Below are 7385 nucleotides of genomic sequence, written 5' to 3'. Positions count from 1 at the left end.
AAGATTCCAACTTCGAGATGCTTGTTTCAATCCATAAATGGATTTCTCAAGCTTGCACACTCTATTGGGGTACTCTGCACTGACAAAACCTTCTGGCTGATTCATGTAAACATCTTCAGCCAACTTTCCGTTAAGGAAAGCGGTTTTGACATCCATTTGCCATATTTCATAATCATGAAATGCAGCAATGGCTAGCATAACCCTAATAGACTTAATCTTTGCTACTGGTGAAAAGGTTTCATCATAATCAATTCCCTGAGTCTGAGTAAACCCCTTCGCAACCAGTCGAGCCTTATAAGTGTGCACCTTCCCATCCATGTCGGTCTTCTTCTTGAAGATCCATTTGCACCCGACTGTCTTACGGCCTGGTACATTGTCAACCAAGTTCCAAACTTGATTTTCATACATGGACTGTATCTCGCTGTCCATAGCCTCCTTCCATTTAGCAGACTCTGGGCCTGCCATGGCTTCCTTAACACTGTTAGGTTCATCCAGATTTACCAGTGTACTGTCACTGATAAATATATCACCTTCCGTAGTAATATGAAATCCATAATAAAACTCAGGTGTGTTCCTAACCCTTGTGGAACGCCTCGGAAGTACAGACTCGTCAGCTGGATCAACAGGAATTTCCTCCTCAAGTTGATTGCTAGTGTCTGAGGTTCCTTCACCAATCGAGTCTTGAATTTCTTCAAGGTCAATTTGCCTCCCACTGTCTCCTTGGCTTATAAATTCTCTCTCTCGAAAGACCCCTCTTCTAGCCACAAAGACCACATTCTCGTTAGGTCTGTAGAAGAGGTAACCAAAGGATTTTTGTGGATAGCCGATGAAAATACACCTTTCACTTCGAGGTTCGAGTTTGTCATGAGTTTCGCGCCTCACGAAAGCCTTGCAACCCCAAATCTTGATATGGTCTAGATTGGGAACCTTCCCAGTCCACATTTCATGAGGTGTTTTGGCAACCTTCTTTGTAGGGACTAGATTAAGGATGTGGGGGGCAGTCTCTAAGGCATACCCCCAAAAAGAGATTGGTAGCGAAGCTCGACTCATCATAGAGCGAACCATGTCCAACAAAGTTCGATTGCGCCTCTCAGCTACACCATTCAGCTGTGGTGTCTTGGGAGGTGTCAATTGTGAGACAATCCCACACTCCTTAAGATAGTCGAGGAACTCAGTACTAAGATACTCACCACCTCGATCGGATCGAAGCATCTTAATGTTCCTGCCCAATTGATTTTCTACTTCCTGTTTAAACTCTTTAAACCTTTCAAAAGTTTCTGACTTATGTTTGATTAAGTAGACATAACCATATCTACTAAAATCATCAATAAAAGTCACATAATAGCGATTAGCATCCCTTGTGGCGGTTTTGAATGGTCCACACACATCAGTATGTATAAGGTCCAACAAACCCTCACCCCTTGCACAAGTACCAGTGAAGGGTGATTTTGTCATTTTTCCAAGTAGACAAGACTCACAACTATCATCCGACTTGAGGTCGAACGATTCCAAGACTCCATCCTTTTGGAGCTGGCCTATGCGTTTCTTGCTTACATGTCCATGACGACAATGCCACAAAGATACTTTATCCAAGCTAGTAGAAGAATCAATACATAATACATTATTTCCTAAATTATCTACAACCGATATAGCTTCATACACACCATCACAAGGTAATGCTTTAAAATAAAGAACATTATTAAAGAAAGCATTAATACTACCAACTTCATGATCAAATGAAAAGGTAAAACCTTGTTTGTACAAAGCATGAAAGGAAATAATATTCCTCGCCATTTCAGACGAGTACACACATTTATTCAAATATAACTTTAACCCACGATCTAGCAACAAAGTATAAACTCCAATCTTGGTAACAGGTGCAACCTTCTTGTTCCCCATGATTAAGTTTATCTTTCCGTGCTCCACATCCTCACTTCTTCTTAGGCCCTGCAAGTCACAACAGATGTGAATACCACAACCTGTATCAAGAACCCAAGAATTAGAATATGGTGAGTTATTAGACAATATAGTGTAAATACCTGCATGGGATGGTTTCACTTTCCCATCCTTGACATCCTGCAAGTACTTTGGGCAGTTTCGCTTCCAGTGCCCCTTATTTTGACAATAGAAGCATTCAGCATCCTTAGGGATGGCAGAAGGAGTGATAGAACCACCTTTGGTTCCAGATAAGGAGCCTTCAAGGGACTTTCCCTTGGTACCCTTCGAAGGGTGCTTCCTCTTCTTCCCTTTGCCTTGCCCGATAGCCAAAACAGGGGTAGTAGTAGGAGTAGGAGTAGCAACCGACTTACTCTTAAGACCACTTTCGGCAGTCTTCAGAAGTCCTTGAAGCTTACTGAGTGTGACTTCCTCCTTGTTCATGTGGTATGTCATACGAAATTGATCATAACACGAGGGCAAGGAGTGCAAAATGATATCAATTGCCAACTCCTCAGGGAAGTTCACATTCAGTTTCATTAGACGGTCCACATACCTTTGCATTTTCTGCATGTGGCTCGTGATTGGTTCGCTATCCTTCATACGGGTAGTGATCATGGAGGAGATTATTTCATACCGCTCTTGACGAGCACTCTGATGGTACCTTTCCATCAGATCCTAATGCATCTCAAAAGGGTAATAGTCCTCATAGGACTTTTGGAGTTCAGCTGTCATTATGGCCATCATGATGCATGCCACCTTGGTGGCATCTCTTTCATGTGCCTGATACTCAGCGACCTCCTCAGGAGTAGCAGTGGAGTCATCAAGCTCTTTTAGCTCCTTATCGAGGACATATTCCTTGTCCTCGTAACGAGTAACCATCCTGATGTTCCGGATCCAATCCATGAAGTTGGAACCATCAAAGATGACCCTCCCACAAAGGTTCATGAGGGAAAAGGAGCCGGTAGGGTTAGAGCCCGAAGCTTTGTTGTTGGAAGACATCTGAAAAGAAGAAAACAAGTTTAGATTAGATATATCGAATCCTTAATAATACACCCAAATGTAATATTAAGGCTAGGATCCAACACAATATATTATAACTTAGAAGAGGGATGCCGTAATCTAAGTTATAATATATTTGAAGGTAGGTGAATGACGATTCACCAATTTCCACCATGAAAACGAAATGAATTATTAGGTTTAATTGGTTTTGAAATTCCTAGATTCCTTTGAGATTCATTGAACTTTTCAATGGCATGTTTCAATCTCGATTGTGCCCTTCAAGTTTTGTGACTGGGATGCCGAGGATCACAAAACAAGGTGTGAATAACCATGCAAATTCACTTGGTACCCTTAATATTATCACCTAATCAATGTGCCGGTTAACCACACACGCTCCACCGATCTATGATAAACATTAAGTCACCCTTCGTGATCCTTACTAGTCCAAGTTAGTGTGCCGGTTAACCACATACGCTCCACCAATGACTTGGTAAGGTACAAAGTGTGAATTTCATGGGTTAGCACCATATTCACATTTTCCTAAAGTAACTAAGATTGGGAATTTATAAAAGGTTTAGTTACTTTATAATATTCATCATACTTTTAATGAGAATTTATAAGTCCTTGTCTTACCCGTTCGGCTAACGACCCTCCACCAGTCAAGCAAGCGGTGGGTGAGAGTGGACACCCATTAAGTTGCCATTTTATAGGCAACAACCTTATACCCACCTTATAGACTGGCTTCGTGAATGAGGCGTACTAGCGGTAAGACGACTTTAATTTTATACATATATATAATAATTAACCATTAATGTTATAAATAGTATAAGGGTTGAATTTTAACTTTTAAAACTCTAAGGGTTTGGAATTAAAGTATATTAAAGTGTGTGTAACTTTACAAATTCCAAAACTTGAGGACAAGTTTTGAAACTATTCAAAACTTTTCATTTCATAACTTATGAATTGAAGGTTCATAAAAATGAAGACTCTTCATTTCCATGTAACTTATGTGTTTTAAGCGTGTGTTTAAAAGAAGTGACCTTTGGATATCCATAACTTGAGGACAAATTATGGACTCCATTAAAACACATAAATGATCAAGAATTAATCCTAAACAATTCAGCAAATAATTCCTATCATCTTCTAAATTCATAAGAACATGAACATGATCATCAAAGTTTCAAGAATTATATGAACACATACAAAGCATGAAATTTTGATATAAGCTATTGTAAATGGATTAGAACAACCATTACACCAACTAAAACAAGTTTTAAAACACCAAAACAGTTTAGGGTAATGTTTCTAGTCCATTTCCAGCAGCAAAAGTCGAAAATCTGCATTCTGAGGCTCCTACTCGCCGAGTGCACGAACCTACTCGCCGAGTAGGATGAGTTTACACATGAACTCGGCGAGTCCCCCTATGGACTCGGCGAGTTCATCAGTCAGACAGCAAAAAATCGACTTTTTATCACTATTTTGCATCAAGTATCAAACAAACAAGCCTAGGCTCTGATACCACTGTAGGGTTTTGAGCATTCTAACACTTCCTAAGTGTACATGCAACCCTATTAAACCTTGGATCTATGTTTGTCTAAGATACATGCAAAATATTATTTTCCAAGGTTTATAACCTATCTAGCATGGCATGGGGTACTTTTAACCATAAAAGAACTAGATAAATTACATACCTTTTGTTGATTGTTGATTCCTTGGAGTTTGAGAGCCAAGCACCAATAATGTGAATGCCTCAAATGGAAATCACAAATCACCACAAACTTGGAAAATGTATGAGAGAGTATACTAACTCTTGATTTTGGCCACCACACTTACACACACATTAGTGTCTTTTTCATGCAACATAAGCTTGTTTATATAGTGTACATGGTTAGGGTGAAACCCTAATAACCCATGTCTTTTCCTCTTCCAAGGATCCATGGGTAAAAGCTCCATGGATCATCCATGGACTTCCATATATGCTTAGCCCATTCCAAATAAGTGTTAGCCCACACCATATAAATATAATAGCCCATGATTTAATTAGTCTTCCTTTTAATCACTAAATTAATTCATAATTAATTCAAGATTAAAACTAATTAAGTAACATGACTTTATATTAATATATTATAACTTATAATATATTAATAAATCGTAAGTATACAACTCTCATAAAATTATCCATAACTAGTTCGGGTGAAGTGCAATCCAAATGGACCATGCCGGGTCGGGTCAAGTATATACCAAATAAGTTATGGGCTTAGACACCTTATCCAACAGACTCGCCCTTCTTTTTGTTCCAAAATTTCTTTTTGTTGCCACTTTCTTTGGGTTGTTAGGGGATGGTTGCCATAAACCTATGGCACTCTCCATGATCCACCAGTGTTTGTGCCATACGTTTGGTACTGTCAAAGGTAGGTGGGTTTGCAGCTACCAAGTTTCCTTGAATCTGGGGAGATAGACCTCAAATGTATCGTTACACCTTTTTACTCTCCAGGGTGAAGATCCCGAGACATAGCACTGTCACTAAATCTAGCAGTGTAGGTTGCAATGTCGGAGTCCTTCATCGTCAGACTCCAGAGTTCTTGCTCTAGCTTTTGCACTTCGCCCCTCGGGCAGTATTTTGCTAGCATCAGAATATTCAAGTCTTCCAATCTCATGGCGTTGGCTACTGGGAGAGTCAACGATTTGACATAGCCGTTCCACCAAGAAAGGGCTTTATCCATGAATGTGCATGCTGCAAATTTGAGATTTCTAGCTTCAGGGCATGCGCAAATTTCAAACACCGATTATGTCATTTCGAACTAGCGTGTTAGAGCAATGACACCCCGATGCTGTCAAAAGGCTTGGGTTTACAATTTGTATCCCTCGGATGTCGCTTACTATCTCCCTGGCTAGCATTATTGGTACCGCCTCCTAACCCACTGGCGCCATTCGTGCTAATTTGTGCCATAGCAACTGCCACAGCGGCTATTGCAGCAGCTTGGAAAATAGCAGTGTCCATCTGCGGAGGTGATGGCGGTGGCGGAATTGGTGATGTGTTGTTGACATGCCTGATAGATTTGCGTGGTGGCATCTTTCTACCACAAGGTTTAAGAGTGGAATAATGATAAGTCTTTGATAATGGCTATGAATCGAGCATTATCGAAACAGGGTGTCTTAAATATTTAGTTACGTTGACTGCGCAAGAATAACAGCAAAAAGACACATGAAGGGTCTAGTTGTATAGTTCTACAGTGTCGAAAAATAATCCTATAATATTTTAAATTTATCTTCTGTTTTTTTAGTGTTTCTTGGTATATAGTGTTGGTAAGTTTTAATTTTAATGTTTTTCACCACGACCATTCCCAAACACATGTTGGTCGTATCTCAAATGAATATAGTTGATACTACTATATTTATCCCAAATATGATTACATAACTATCTAGGCTTAACCGTAGTGTCCAACTTATCTAAATACTTTTATGTAGTTCTTTCTATGATACTGTTTCTGGTATGTATTCATGTATGTACACTTTTATAAAAATATTGATATTTTTAAAAGTATACTTTTAGTGAGAGTGTTTTAGCCCCATTGTATTTATAGTTGTATATCTTATATGGTTTGGTATACTTAGTTCACTATAAACAATGCTCTGATACCAATCTGTCACACGCCCGAACCGAGTAAACGGAAGAAACGTCCGAGGGTGGGTGACGTCATGTACAGTATCATAATAATTGCATAATAGAGATCAAAGCATTACAAACATTCTATTGATAATTTAATATGTACATTGTATTTGAATCATTGTTTGACTCCAAGAGCATACAACAAAATATAAGACGTAACATGTGATAACTAGTAAATCTAGGGTCAAGTAAAGTCTTGATTGTAAACATGTACAAATAAATATACAATGTAATCTTGTTGCAATTGCTTCTTATAAATAAAAAATGACATTGTTATATGAGTACATATATGTGCGTAGTTTTAATAAACATTTAGAAGACCAAAATAGATCAAATATGTAATACATAAATCAAAAATGGGCTTTGCTTTAAGGTTTTCGGCCAATAAATCCTCTTGACCGAAAACCCTTTTAATGGTGACCTTAAAGACCCAAAAACCCTTCCATGAGCCATAACAAAACCGAAATTAACAAGATAGGACCACCCTAGGATCGAAAACCCTTCTAGTGGAGACAATAAGTTCGAAAACTCTCCCATGCAAGCCATAGAAACCGAAAACTACCCCCTTTGGCTAAGTGAATTCGGTTGGGTGTAGTATCCAAGGCATTGACCTTGCAAATTAGCATCTTCTCTTTACCTCCCTTTAACCACTGAATTCCTATACCCTACACAATAATATACAGCTTGCATCTATATAAGGCACTTAAATTACCATCATGTAAAGATAAAGGGAACCCCCCCTCCCCCCCATAAATACCTTGGCCGAGAGGCCATTTTG

The sequence above is a fragment of the Lactuca virosa genome, chromosome 7, assembly GCF_052849685.1.
Source record: "Lactuca virosa cultivar CGN04683 chromosome 7, Lactuca_virosa_CGN04683_v6, whole genome shotgun sequence".
Lineage (NCBI taxonomy): Eukaryota > Viridiplantae > Streptophyta > Magnoliopsida > Asterales > Asteraceae > Lactuca > Lactuca virosa.
The sequence above is the reverse complement of the archived record's forward strand: the minus strand, read 5'-3'. Positions refer to the sequence as shown.